This window comes from Passer domesticus, chromosome 3, assembly GCF_036417665.1.
Source record: "Passer domesticus isolate bPasDom1 chromosome 3, bPasDom1.hap1, whole genome shotgun sequence".
NCBI lineage: Eukaryota > Metazoa > Chordata > Aves > Passeriformes > Passeridae > Passer > Passer domesticus.
This window is the reverse complement of record NC_087476.1, coordinates 9,195,202-9,208,402: the sequence shown is the minus strand read 5'-3', so window position 1 is coordinate 9,208,402 and position 13,201 is coordinate 9,195,202. Positions and strand designations below refer to the sequence as shown.

General features: G+C 37.8%; 1 long non-coding RNA gene across 2 annotated transcripts in view; it reads left to right on the top strand.

Moving 5' to 3' along the window:
* Positions 1-1,092: 1,092 nt before the first annotated feature.
* LOC135295936 (uncharacterized) overlaps positions 1,093-13,201 on the top strand; it is a 56,840-nt gene continuing 44,731 nt past the window's right edge. Inside the window, exons 1-3 of one of the 2 annotated variants that reach the window (XR_010357972.1) lie at positions 1,104-1,288; positions 3,117-3,262; positions 8,557-9,140. This is a non-coding gene — a long non-coding RNA (uncharacterized LOC135295936). Of the gene's footprint in view, positions 1,289-3,116; positions 3,263-8,556; positions 9,141-13,201 lie in introns of those variants that run through there. The other variant, XR_010357973.1, reaches the window with a different exon arrangement.

The following is a 13,201-nucleotide window of genomic DNA, read 5'->3' as shown; positions in this document are numbered from 1 at the left end:
TCTTATATTGTGGTGCCCAGAACTGTCCCCAGTGCTTGAGGTGAGGTTGCTCCAGCCCAGAGCAGTGCAGGACAATCCCCTGCCTTGCCTGGCTGGTGATGCTGGGCCAGACAGGGTTGGCCCTCCTCGCTGCCAGGACAGGGCTGGCTCATGTTCAGATTGACATTGACCTACTTGGGGCTTGATTTGGTTACCTGAAGGTAAGTATTTGGCACCATGGAAGATGTTCTGAGCTGTCTCTGCTGGTCTTCATGCCAGTGGAGGTGACTGTAGTCCTCCTGTAACTCCTGTGCCAAATCTACAAACTTCATATGGATCTGAGCCCTACATGGCAGAAGATATCTCAAACTGGCAGGTGAATCAAGGGTTATAGTAGCTCAGTCCTAAACACCCAGCTGTCATTTGGTTACCAACATTTTGATGACTTAATCTGAAGGCAGACACCTGTACTAGTAGATATATTCGGCCGTGATGAGTGTCACATCTAGTCTTTTTTTAAACACATCCAGGGATGGAGACTCCACCACCTCCCCAGGTGGGGGATCATTCCAGTACTTTTTCATCCTTTCTGTAAAAAAACTTTTTCCTAATATGCAATCTATATTTCCCTTGGCACAGCTTAAGATGTATTAGATATATATATACATACATATATATATATAGTAGTTTTGGGGTTTTTCCCCCTTCTATTCTCTCTAAAGGAACCACAGAAGAAACATATTTCATTATAAGGAACAGCAAAGTCTAGAGAAGTAATGCTTGAAGCCTTGCTTTTTTTCCTTCCTCAGAATCAGCTTGTGATATATAATATACATATTTGTCCTGGGTTGACTATATGATGCTTTTATCCCCAGTCATCTTGTTCTGTTTATACTGAATAATAAGTTTTGCATCTTTAAGACTTGTTCCAGAGAGTGAAGAGGGGAGGGAAGAAGCACCCAGTTTGTTTTCAGACGCTGCACTCACTCCTCCACATTCCTCCTCCTGGACTGTGTTGTCTGCGGATGGACAGACAGCAGGACAGAGCTCTCTTTGCTTTTAGTTAGTTTTAGCTAGCTGAGGCAAAGAAGTTCCCTGGACGGTGGTTTTTCTTTTTCTTGGGCCTGTTCAAACCTGCTCTGGCCTGAACACCAGCAGAGCGGCGGCAGCTCCACCTGTGGCCCCCCTGGCCGGGCCTGGGCCGCGGCGTTTCCAGCACGAGAGAAACTGATCAGAGACTGAGTGAGCAGAGCTGCAACCTGGGGAGGGACTGTTCTGAGTTTGCCATCTCTTTTTGGAGCAGCAAGAGGTTTTATTGTTTAATATTGTTTGGGTTCTATTGTTGAATAAACAGGTTTCTTTCCACTTTGCTCCAAGGAGATATTTTCTCCCGGACCAGTTGTGGGAGGAGGGGCCAATCGAATCTGCTTTTCTAAAGGACCCCCTTTGGGAGTTATCGCCCAATTTTGCCCTGAACCAGGACAATATTACACATCATATGATAACATTGAAGCAGGAGATGTGTCATAGCCCATCTAGGCGCCTATCTGTACATCTATACTTTAAAACATTGATAACAGTTTGCTTGCGGAGCAGGTTTCATAAGCTGCCTTGCATCACTGCCAGTGTACAGCAGGGTTAGTTACACTGAAAGCGATACTTCACCCACTCAGGCTAAATATTTACTTACTTTCATCTTCCTTTATTGCGATATTATATGCCAATTATCACTACCTCAGCTGTGTACAGAAATGCGCTTCATCTTCCCCAAATTTAGGTCTTTATAGATGCTTGCATGTGTAATAATCAATATGGTCTCCCTCTATGATAATGGAGAGAAAACAGCCTCACTTGGGCAATTTTCACATGCCCTTTTAGGTGTCTGCCTTGAGAACAAACTCTAGCAGACCCTTGTTTTTAATAATAAATCTTCTACCATAACTGCCTCTTACCGACTGGTTGCAAAGAAGAAAGCACTTTAAAATGCAAAGAAAAGTGACTAAAGGACAACTTTAGTCCATTTTCCTTGGAACTGGAAGGAGAGTATTTATATAATCAAGTATCAGGTCTCATTTTAGGATTAGAGAGTAACTTGCTGAAGTTCTCAATCTATATTATGAGCCTATCTTATATATGTGAACATGACTAAGTGTTTTGTGTGCCACACCTATTCACTGCTCTCCTCAGAAAAAAAAAATAAAAATTTTAGGCTTAGCTGACCCACGTCTAACATGGTCAAAGAAACTAATTTCTGTACCTACTGACACATATATAAACTCAGGTATAGAACTGCTACATACATGGAAAGCCTTTTCACATGGAAACTGCCTATGTCCTGATTTAGAAGATGTATAAAATTCATTCACAGGAGTATTATTCAGCCCTAGTCTAAACAGAAGTTCAAAATTATGCCTCTCACCCTGTACCTGGATATTCTTATGATACCACAGTGTTGAAAGCACTCTGACACACTGGTGACTCCTATTGTCCTGAGCATCCCCGTGAATTACTATGGAAGGATTGGTATTGACCTGGACCCTTTGTATTATCTGTCTGTTTTGAAATAGTCTAAATCTATAGGAGGCAGAACTGCATGTACTGTATTTCAATCTTCCTAAAGAGCAACAAAATTATCACATAGATTGTAAAAGATTTGGTGAGTCAAAAAATAATTTTAGAAATTTGTATTTGACATTTATCTAAGGTTTTTGCCAACATATGATAGCCTGTGCTAACCCTTATAATAAAGCTGAGTTTTTCTTCAAAATTAAAGGGGAAAAGAATGAAATTCACTGTGCATGAATGTGACATTTTCATTTCTATTTAAAGTTCCTTTACAAAGTAGAGCTCAGGAGGTGCTGTTCCACTGCTCCCTCATTTATAACCTATTTTGTGACTCACAGAAACCTTCTATAAACAATCATTGTGAAAAATAAATTAATTCTCTCCTCATCTCTGTTACTCATGAAATGCCATTACTGTAGTTCACAAATGTGGACATGGTCTCAGTGCTATTCATTAAAACATTGGTTAACAAGAAACAAGATAGATGTTAAAACAGAATTGTAGTTTAGATAAAATATTATTTCATATGCTGCCAGCAAAGATTGAAATGGATTCTATTCTGTTTGTCGTAGGAGGCTACTAATAGCACAAGAACTCCCCGGAGAAACCCACTGAAGCAAGGCCATGACCCATCTCTGTAGGAGGTGATCCACCATCAGCCTTCCTTTGTGGCTTTTCTGCAAGATGAACAGCTTTAGATTACACAGGAGCTCTGCAGGTAGAGCTGAATCCACTTTGGTTTTGGACTGCCTTAGCCCCAGCAGGAAGCCAATCCTTCCCCTTCCTACTCTATTAAGTAGATAATTTAAAGTGGCATCCTACAGCATTTCAATTTAATTGAAAGTGTTAAATGAAAAATGATTGACAGAACCAATTTTTGGTTTTATATAATTTGCATGGGCTTGTGGGAAATGTTCTAATCATTTACCTTTCCACTTCACATTTAGGAATACATCTTGCTTATATGTTGCAAATGTTTTTTTCATGCTGAAAACATTTACTAGGTTTTGTGTAGGAAGAAAAGTATGTATGATGTGTGCTGAGCTCCTTCAGTTATTTTGGAAATAATGATGAAACTTTAAGATTGCTGAAATTATTAAATCACCGTAATTTCCAGACAGGATGTCTAGAGCCATCAACTCTTGAGCCCTATAATAAACTCTGCAAAGCATGTGAGAATCTGACCCTGATGTTTTGCAGCTAAAATGCTTCAAACTGATAAAAAGCACAAAGATGTAAATATGCCACACTGCCAAACTATACCAGTGATGCTGCACTCTAAGTTGCATTTTCAGTGGTGCAATCAGAGCAACAAAGCTTTCTCAAGACTTAAGATGACATTGAAATATAATTGCTCAAAATGACTAAATAAATATTTTCAGTTTCATCAGGACTTGTGTAGATTTAATTATTTAATTTAGAGGCTTAACAGAGATTGATCACAATTAAAAAGGTCTTTCATGTGTAATGTTACTTTGGTCTGGAAGATATTTCCTTCACACAGAATGGGAAATAACTGTGGAACCAGAATATTTACCAGTGGGAAGATCATTTTTGGATACTCCCACAGAATGGATTTAAGTTCAAGTGTTTGAGCTACCAAATGAGATGAAGAGAATCTGAAAGTATTACAGACTACTGGATTGTAGCCTAGGCTAGACAGTTATTTGAAGAGGCAAGTTGGAGTAATTAAATCTCAATCCTACAACTTTAGTCTCCTAGTAGTATGGTAAGAAAAAGTAAGATGCAAAGAATTTGTTTTTTTCTTAAAAAAAGCCCACCAAAAAATCTTTTTGCATTATGTCAGGCTGCACAGATTCTCTAGGGCATGGGAAATATGTGTTGCACAGTGATGGATGAGGAAGAATATGCTATAAGAGTGTCTGTTGAACAGAATGCAATTTTTCCTCATATTTCTTGTTTTTGCAGGGGAAAAAAACCCAAGATGATATTTCTTTATACCGATTTTTGTATGAAGGTATCCTTAGCTGCCTGTGGAGACTGGAATAATTATTAACAATTATTATTTAATTAGATCTGGATATTCAGAAAGAGAAATGGTAATGATACACCCTGCATTTCTACCCATGGGCAAGGTGTATAAGATTCTTTAAAAAGAAAAGGAATATAGACTTCCATGATTATTTAAAGTATATAAGAAGCTTTGGGGTCATCACATTACTGATTGAGATTCACCTCTAATTTTATAAAACTTCCTCAGTGCATTTTTGGCACAATTGTAATATTTTAAGGCAATTTTATACTGAAGTCTTTCTTATCAGAATCTCTGGTGAGAATCCTGAATGGAAAAAGAAATCTCAGCCAGTATATTTTTGAAGCATGCAGCCATTCAGAATCTGATTACCTTTTCACATTTTCATACAAAATGGATTAATGTGTCCCTGTCTTTATTACATTTTCAACACTTGTCATTTGTGATTAAGCCAACGCTATGAAGATGTATTACACAGCAGCATAAATGGCCACATTAAAATAGGGTATATATGTGCTTGAGAAGTTAAAGAGAGATTGATTTGTGATACTTTTACATTAGATGTAATGTACCTAAAAATATTTCACACAACTTGAGAGTCAACAATCTGGGGGGAAATATAAATAAATAGATGGAAGCTTACACGGAGGGGAAAGAGCTGCAGAAAAGTGTTAATTAAATCAACCATGTGTGGGGATGTGGTAGAGTGCTATGAAGAAAGCTAGATACAATTTCTTATAGATAACAGCTCAAATGAGAAATTGCCACACAATTGGAAGTACCTACTCCAGAGGTCCAGTGCTGGGAGACAGAGTTTATGATGAGGCAGAACTGATGTGTACTGAGAAGGATTCTGGACAAATTTTACTTTGTGCCTGTCTTAAATTATCCCTAATTCTCTTGTGAAAATATTTCCCCCATTAATCACAGCATTACTTGGCTATGCAATTTATCTCACTTCTACTTATCCTGCTACACAACACATGGACTTCCAGTATGTAAAGGGCTTATAAGAAAAATGGAGGCAGACTTTTTACAAGGGCTTGTAAAGGAGAAAGCAAGGGTTTTAAATTGAAAGACTGTAGATTTAGATTGGCTATAAGGAAGAATTATTTTAGTGTGATGCTGGTGAGACATTGGAGAAAGTTTTCCAGAGAGGTTTCTACATCTGTGGAAGTGTTCAAGGTCAGGTTGAATGAAGCTTTGAGCAACCTGGTCTATTGGAGGATGTTCCTGTCCATGGTGGAAGGGGTGGACGTCATGATATTTAAAGGTCCCTTTCAACCTAAATCATTCGGTGTTTTTCTGTTTTATCACCTCCACAGAGTACCTGACTCCATTCCTATTATTTCAACCTCACTCCAGGTGATTTTTTTTTATTGGACATTTGGTTTGCTGCTATTTTGAGACATTTACTTGTGTTTCCAAAATAGAATTCCACTATGTTTTGAAGCTTGTCATTGAGAATCTGAAGTAGGTAACAGAGCAACGCCACCTTTTTGGCTTTTTTTCCACTCTATTTTTTTAAATACCAAATTAATCAATCCAAATTTCTGCACTTGAGATCTAACAACTTTAAAAATCAATAATAATAGTAAACATTTTTTATTTGTTTTCTAACCTTTGACTTATTCTGCTCATACAAACCTATAAAAGTCTGTCTGAAATCCAACCTATTAATTGGTAGGCTTTAGACTTCAATCAAGAAAGTTGTAAAGTAAGGCAACTTAGTCCCATTAAAGTCTGTCTTGTCATCTGCTTCTGGAGGCAAGGTTTCTAGCTGAATATTAACTGTATAATACAGCTGTCAGTGAGAGTCCAGCTGCCATCTTAAAAGTCAGTATGAGACAGACCCATCAGACCATCATTATAAAATGACCTCTAGCATGACATCACTTCTAGCAAAATTTTGGCTTGGAATGACCCTTAAAACACCTTTTTGCTGTCTTTCATGTAATCTGCTGTAACAAGTACAGGAAGTATAGTAGTGTGGTCTCTACTGTGGCAGTGACTCGCCAGCTGACAACTGACCCTACATAAGAGATACTCAGATGGAGTAGAGGGGCCAGGCCAGCCCAAAGCAGCAGGTTCAGATCTGCTTGGTCCCAGATTTTTGGGGCATCTAATGGTTCAGTTTACAGTGCCCATTCATGGGAAAGGCAAGTGAAGTTCCATGGGCATCTCACCTTCCTTTTCCAGTGTGGCCCTGCCTGAGCAGCACTCTCCTTCAGCAGCCAGCTTACTCCTCAGTCTCTGTGCATATACATATCTGAGCCAGCTAAGTTTCATCTTGTACCCCTCTAATTTATCTCACTGGTACTGAATTATCATCCCTCCTGTGATTCTCAGCCCTATCCCTGTTCTTCATTCATCATCCTCTTGCATATTGTGTGTCTCGGTGCTGCTGCCGATAGCATCGGCGGCCGCCACGCTCTGTGCCGTGCACTGCAGAGATTATTCACGTCTAAGCTGCTTGCTCTGTGTACAGGCAATCTCTCCACGTAAATGAGAATACCTTTACAGTCTTTCTGATAAACACTACCCCCCCCTTTGTACGCCTCTTTTTTTTCTCTGAAGTCATTCTCACTGCTTGCCAGTAACAGTGATCATTCTGAAGACTTTAGTGAGAGCATTTATCTGCTTTGGGATGATTTGGGGTAATTTTTTGCCTCCTGAACACATTTCATCTCTGAGGCTGTTTCCAAGGGCAGTTCCATGGTTAGGGAGAATTTGGAGGAGAGTACATTTACAGTTTGGGGTTTTTCTCCTGAAGAAGGGAATGCAGAGTTAGCTGTCTATGGGGAATTATGAGAACAAGATTCTAAATCTCACTGCTTTAAATTATTCCAAAAGCCATGGCCTGGAAGGTGTAATTGGCAGGGAAGTGTAGAATTTGTCAGTGCAGCTCAATAATTATCTAGTCAGAACTCCTGAATGAACTCTTCCAGGTAATTTTTTTCAGCCCTAGACAGCTCTGCAGCTATTTTATTTCAGCTTAACTATTGTGAAGTAGTCATGATTTTGTGTAGTATTTTTAGTTTCCCAGATGAATAATGCATTTTGTTTTGCCCACTAAAGTTACAGGGGCTCAGGTATGTCTACCCTTTTAATATTATTTTTATTATTTTGAAGAAAAAATTGTGATGGAGTGCTAAATCTGTTTTGTACAGTACAACATATGGCTGCCTGAAGTATCCCTCTCCCTCATTTTTTTATTCATATGATACATGAAAAATGGCATAAATGTATTTCATTGTGTCACATAGAATCTGTGTAGCCAACAATAATGAATATGCTTTACTCTTCAGCTTGGTAGTGTTTCATTTTTTTCTGACAAGATTATTTGACAAGCAGACCCTGCACTGGCAATGTTGTTTATTTTCATAGGCATGTAAATTATCTTGACAGTCTCATAAACATAAATTGGCAAGCATACTGTCCCACAGCAATGCTTGTTAAAATACACTAATGGAATATAATAAATAAATTATTCTAGTGTATTTATAATATGCTAGCATACCATTACATCTTGTGAAAGTTATACAGCACAGGATTATATGCTCTATATTTCTTACAGTTTACAATAGCTTGTTGGTCAGATATTTAATGCAATTAACTGTAAAGAAAAATGCATAGACCCATACTCAGGGGTGCATTCAACTTTAAAAGAATGGAAATAAGAATTTACCCAGACTGAAAATGCTAGATAGTTTTTATCACTCTGCACACATCAGTTTCATGGAATCATACAGTGGTTTGGGTTGGAAGGGACACCAAATTTCACTTGGAATACCTGTGCAGGAGGTAGGTGAAGGGAAATGCACACGTATCCAATTAACAAACTGATTGCTTGGTAGCTGGTAGATGGGTTGGATATCAAAATACCCAAAGATGTTTGGAGTGCACCTAAACAGGTTTAGCTTTGGAAGTCCACAAAGAATGGATTATAATTATTCACAGATTGTCCAGGTGAATGTCACACTACAATTGATTCAGTTGTTTTTGCTGGTTGTTTGAAGTTCTCCATAGAAGCCATCAGCAATTTGAAGTTGTCCTTGATACGAAAGAAAGAAAGAAGCTTCAGAGAGGTCTTGGATGTCTTTGGAGCCAAAGCATCAGTGGCAGATACCACCTCAGACTACAAGTCCATGACCACATCAGAGGTATCCACTCAGGGTGGCCTATAATCTTCAGAGATTCATTCTTATAAATTCCAGGCCTCTCTAGGGTACCTTTAGTGCCACTGGAGGAAAGAAGTGCTTTTGAGGAAGAAATCACTTCACCTAATTTATAAGGTGATAAATCATGGTCTCAAGGAGACTAGATCTCTGTTAAGGAAGCCCATATCAGTTGCTTAGATTTCAATAATAATTTTTTAGTGAGCTAAAGTCAGAGAGAATTAGTTCTACCTAGAGAGTTTGAAAATTGAAGAGATATTCCCCTCAATGTTTTCCCTCATTATATAATCACCATTTTATGAATCAACTGTAAATAACAAGCAGCATCTAATCTTCTCCCTAGAGTAATTAAAATTATGATAAGGGAAACAACTCCAGAGCACTTGGCTACCTCCTATCTCCTTGACAAGTGTCAAGTTGGTGTCACTGCCAGTATCTTGCAGAGACTGAATTGCCTGCTTTGTCAGGCTGGATAAGAACTTGTCTTCGTATTTTTCTCTGAAATCCCAAATTTTTCGGTACTGATATGAGCAGAAGTTCAAAAAGGTCATTAAATACCTTCAAATTCTTGAGCCACTTTAGCACCAGTCTGAGTGCTGAGTGCTGTCTGGAGCTGTCTAATTAATATCAGCTCCCAAAGACTCCTGAGAGCCACTCCAGTGGTCAGTAACAAGCCAGCCCAAAGGCACACTCTAGAAATTACCTTTAGTGTCGAATTGCTCATTTTCAAGGCAGGACAGGGGCTGCCTGGCAAAAGTTAGACTGCAGAAAAATTGTTTCTAAATGCACAATACAGAATGCAAGAACTTTACCTATTGGTCTGGTTTTGTATTGGGCCAGTTTCAATGAAAAATTCTCCTAAACAAAAATGACTGCATAATATGGCTCATAACTTCATTATTTTCTTACCCCTTTCCTTACTGAAATAAATATTTATTGAGCTCAACAGGGGGAATAAAAAGTTTCTGGCATTCTGCTTGTGCCACTATTTGTATGAGCTTTCCTATGTCTCATTTCTCCATGACAACCTCATTTGACAGGCAGTCCCTGCTTTGGCAATGTTGTATCATATTTTCTTAGGCATGTAAATTCTGTTGACAGTCTCATAAACATAAATTGGCAGGCATAGTGTCCCAAAGCAATGCTTATTAAAATACGCTAATGGAATAGTATAAATACACTATTTTCAAATGCAAGCAGAAAACACACACAGGTTCATATGATATTTCTGCTACTGATTGATGGGAGTTACAATCAAGGACAATTAGAAAATTTCCAATATTGTGGTTCAGCTCCTGAGGTAAGCACTGCAGGTCTACCAGTACACCCAGTTGCTGCCACAGTTTTTTCTTCCCAATTCCAGCACTAATGCTGCAACACAGCCAGCCTTGTGCATGATTTTTCTGATCTGTGGCTGACACTGTTCTCACTCAGCATCTCTCTAATGCTTTTCCTGGCACTCTAAACCCACAGATCCTGGTACCTCTGAGGCAGGCAGCAGCTGAGTGTCACCTCCCTCAACGCCGCCTCATCCACCTCTGTGTTGCTGCAATACAAACAAGGATGTTAGCTCACCCTGGGAGTAAGTTACTGCACTCCAGGAGTAAGAGGAAAAAAAAGGAAAGAAATTTCCAGTTTTTCTGAGATGTAATTCCCCTTTGGTAGTGTTTTTGCAATGGCAAAACCAGATTACAGAATTTTTTCCTATGATAGTAATCTTGAGGCCAAAATAATGTGTTTTTTTAACAATTGTGAAATTCCACAAGATATTTTTTAATTTGAAAGGTGTTCTTAAAGCATTTGTTTAGTGTATATCTATTAATTTAGCATTATAATAAAATAAGTATAATTACTTTTAATAGTGAATATTTTTATTCAGCTTCAAGTAAATTTTGCCCAAAGACATTGTAGATTCACCATCCTTGGAAGTGTTCCACAGCAGGTTGGATGGGACCCTGAGTAACCATGGAAAATCTCTGCAAATTAGAATTATGAAAAATCAGTTTAAAAGTTAGGTCTATTTATTTTTTTTTCAAAATTGAATGCTATTATTCTAAAATTAGAAAAGTGAAAACCAGAATACTCTTGTGACCTTTTATTTGCCGTATATTACCCAATCTTATAAAGTCAACAAAATTTTTATTTTTATAATACTGCATAGAATTTTACAGTAGTGCATTTTTTTTCACTTAGACTACTCATGTTTTAAATATAGATTCATTTAATTTCAGTTGTAATAAAGGTTTCAAAGTCTTTCCAAAGAAAGATTTTAGTGCAAATAAACCTTTTTTAAGAAAGAGAAGCAGAAAGAATGCTGTTAAATATAATTGGGAGTTAATAAGCTTTCACATTTTAGATGTGCCCATTTATTTGGGGGTAGATGAAGTAATTTGTATAAGACAAGCTTGGAGCTCTCAGTAATTTATCTGCAAAATAATGTTATATAAATGTAAACTGCAGGACTAAAATTTTCAGTAGAAACTTAGAAATTTAGAAAAAAAAATAAGAATTGGACTTAAGAACTAAATTTTCAAAGGTGAGGACAGACACCTGCACAGATTTTCAGAAGGGTGTAAAGAGGTTAGTTATCTAAAACCAGAACAAAGAGAGCACTTATGAGCTTAAAACACTGCTTAGGTAAAATTGGAGTGTGACTTCCAGAACATTAACAGAAATATCATATGAACCCAGTACATTTGAGATGTACCATCCATCTATATCTCCAGGTATGTGGGTAGGTTGAAGACAAGTGTCTACAAAACAGTCACACCAAGTGCCCACTATTGGCAGTGGTAAGAAAAAGGCACTTTTAGGATGCAATTAATCAGATTCCCTATCAAACTCCAGTTTTAGATTAAGGTAAATTTCACCCTTGAAGTGTCTTTTTTGTTTCTGGTGATCATAAGGGTCTAAATAACTATCCCATAGTAGGTTCCTATCTCTGATCAGGTGAATCCTACCTTTGGTTATTGGATACCATGGAACAAAAGACAAGCCTGAGGCACAGAGGCACAAAGAGTAACCCTACAGAGTGTCAAAGGCTGTGCCATGTGGTAGAGGAGCCCCATCCCTGTTCCGAGTGCAGCTGGGGAATCATTGGCTCTGTAATGGACAGCACATCTCGGGCAGGGACACAGACACGGGAGAGTCTTGTGGGAAAGAAAAGCACCTCAGTTTATCATCTGTGATCAAGCAGAGTGGCCAAAAGGAGAACATTTGCGTTGTATCTTTGGCAATTGCTACTTAAACACCTTATAAAACCAAGTGTATATCTTCTGTGACAGAGACCAGACCACTGAATTTTCTCTTGTCCATTGTTCCCAGTGATATGTTGAATTGTCTCATTTTTAAATGGTACAATGTTCACTTTCCAGCTGTCCAAGCTGATGCTTTCATCCCAGTCTGGGACTTTGGGGTGTTTTTTGCTTTTGGGTTGAAAAAATTTTGTAACTCCAGAACAGCATATAATTATTTATATATGTGTACACAGAAAAAATCTAAATGTAAAATTAGCATTAATTAAAATTTTCCCACATACTTGACTCATAATTATTCTCCAGCAATAAGTAATAAACATAATTAGGACAAGTGAGAATCATGGGACAGGAATAGTGCAATGAGTTGGAGAGAAATAGCAGAACATAGGTTAAGAAGAGACGAAAAGTATTACAGAATTATTATTACTTCAGAAAGAAATTAAGCTTGATGGTTCATGACATTTCTCCCACTGGTATTTTTCAGGTCTATTTTTCTGTAGCTTTTTAAGATATTACTGGTGGTAGCTTTAAAAATATATATATTTGAAGTATGACTAAATAAAAAACAAGGAAATAGGTAAATGTGTGTGAAGTGAAACTTCTGATATCGTGTACAGGAACAAGAATTATTTAATTTGCAGAAATTGTTAAGAAAGATCCCACTGAGTTCACTAGACTTACCACCGCTGGGTTTAATCTGTATCAATAAGATGGAGGGATCATGCAATTAGTACTTTGTAAAAGCAGCAGAAGAGAAGGATGAAAGCAGGCATGAAGAGGATAAAGCAGGAATGTGGAGGCTAAAGATATAAAGGAATGTAAAGTCAACATTTTTGTGTGTCTATATCAATTGCTGAAGTTAGAGCATTTTGCTGACTATTTCTTTGAAATAAAAATTTTGCGAAATGCTCATAGCAGGACAGAACTCACTTGCTTTAATGTGTCTTAAAATCTGAAAGAAGGAGAAGCAATATCTTTTATTAAACTAGCTGATACAGTTATAAAAAAGAGACCAGTTTCCAAGGGCACAAGAAAAAGGTTTGTATGCCTGAAGCATGTCTGGTTTTGAAACCATAAAGTAGAGTTAATAAAAGATCCTTCCTCTCCCTAAACCTTACCTCTCTGTATCCTTGAATATCATCTGTAATGATCCTATTACTTGAAAATATGAAAAACTTCAGCTGCCTCAAGAAATATCCCTCCTATCAAATTTCTGACTTTTGTCATGA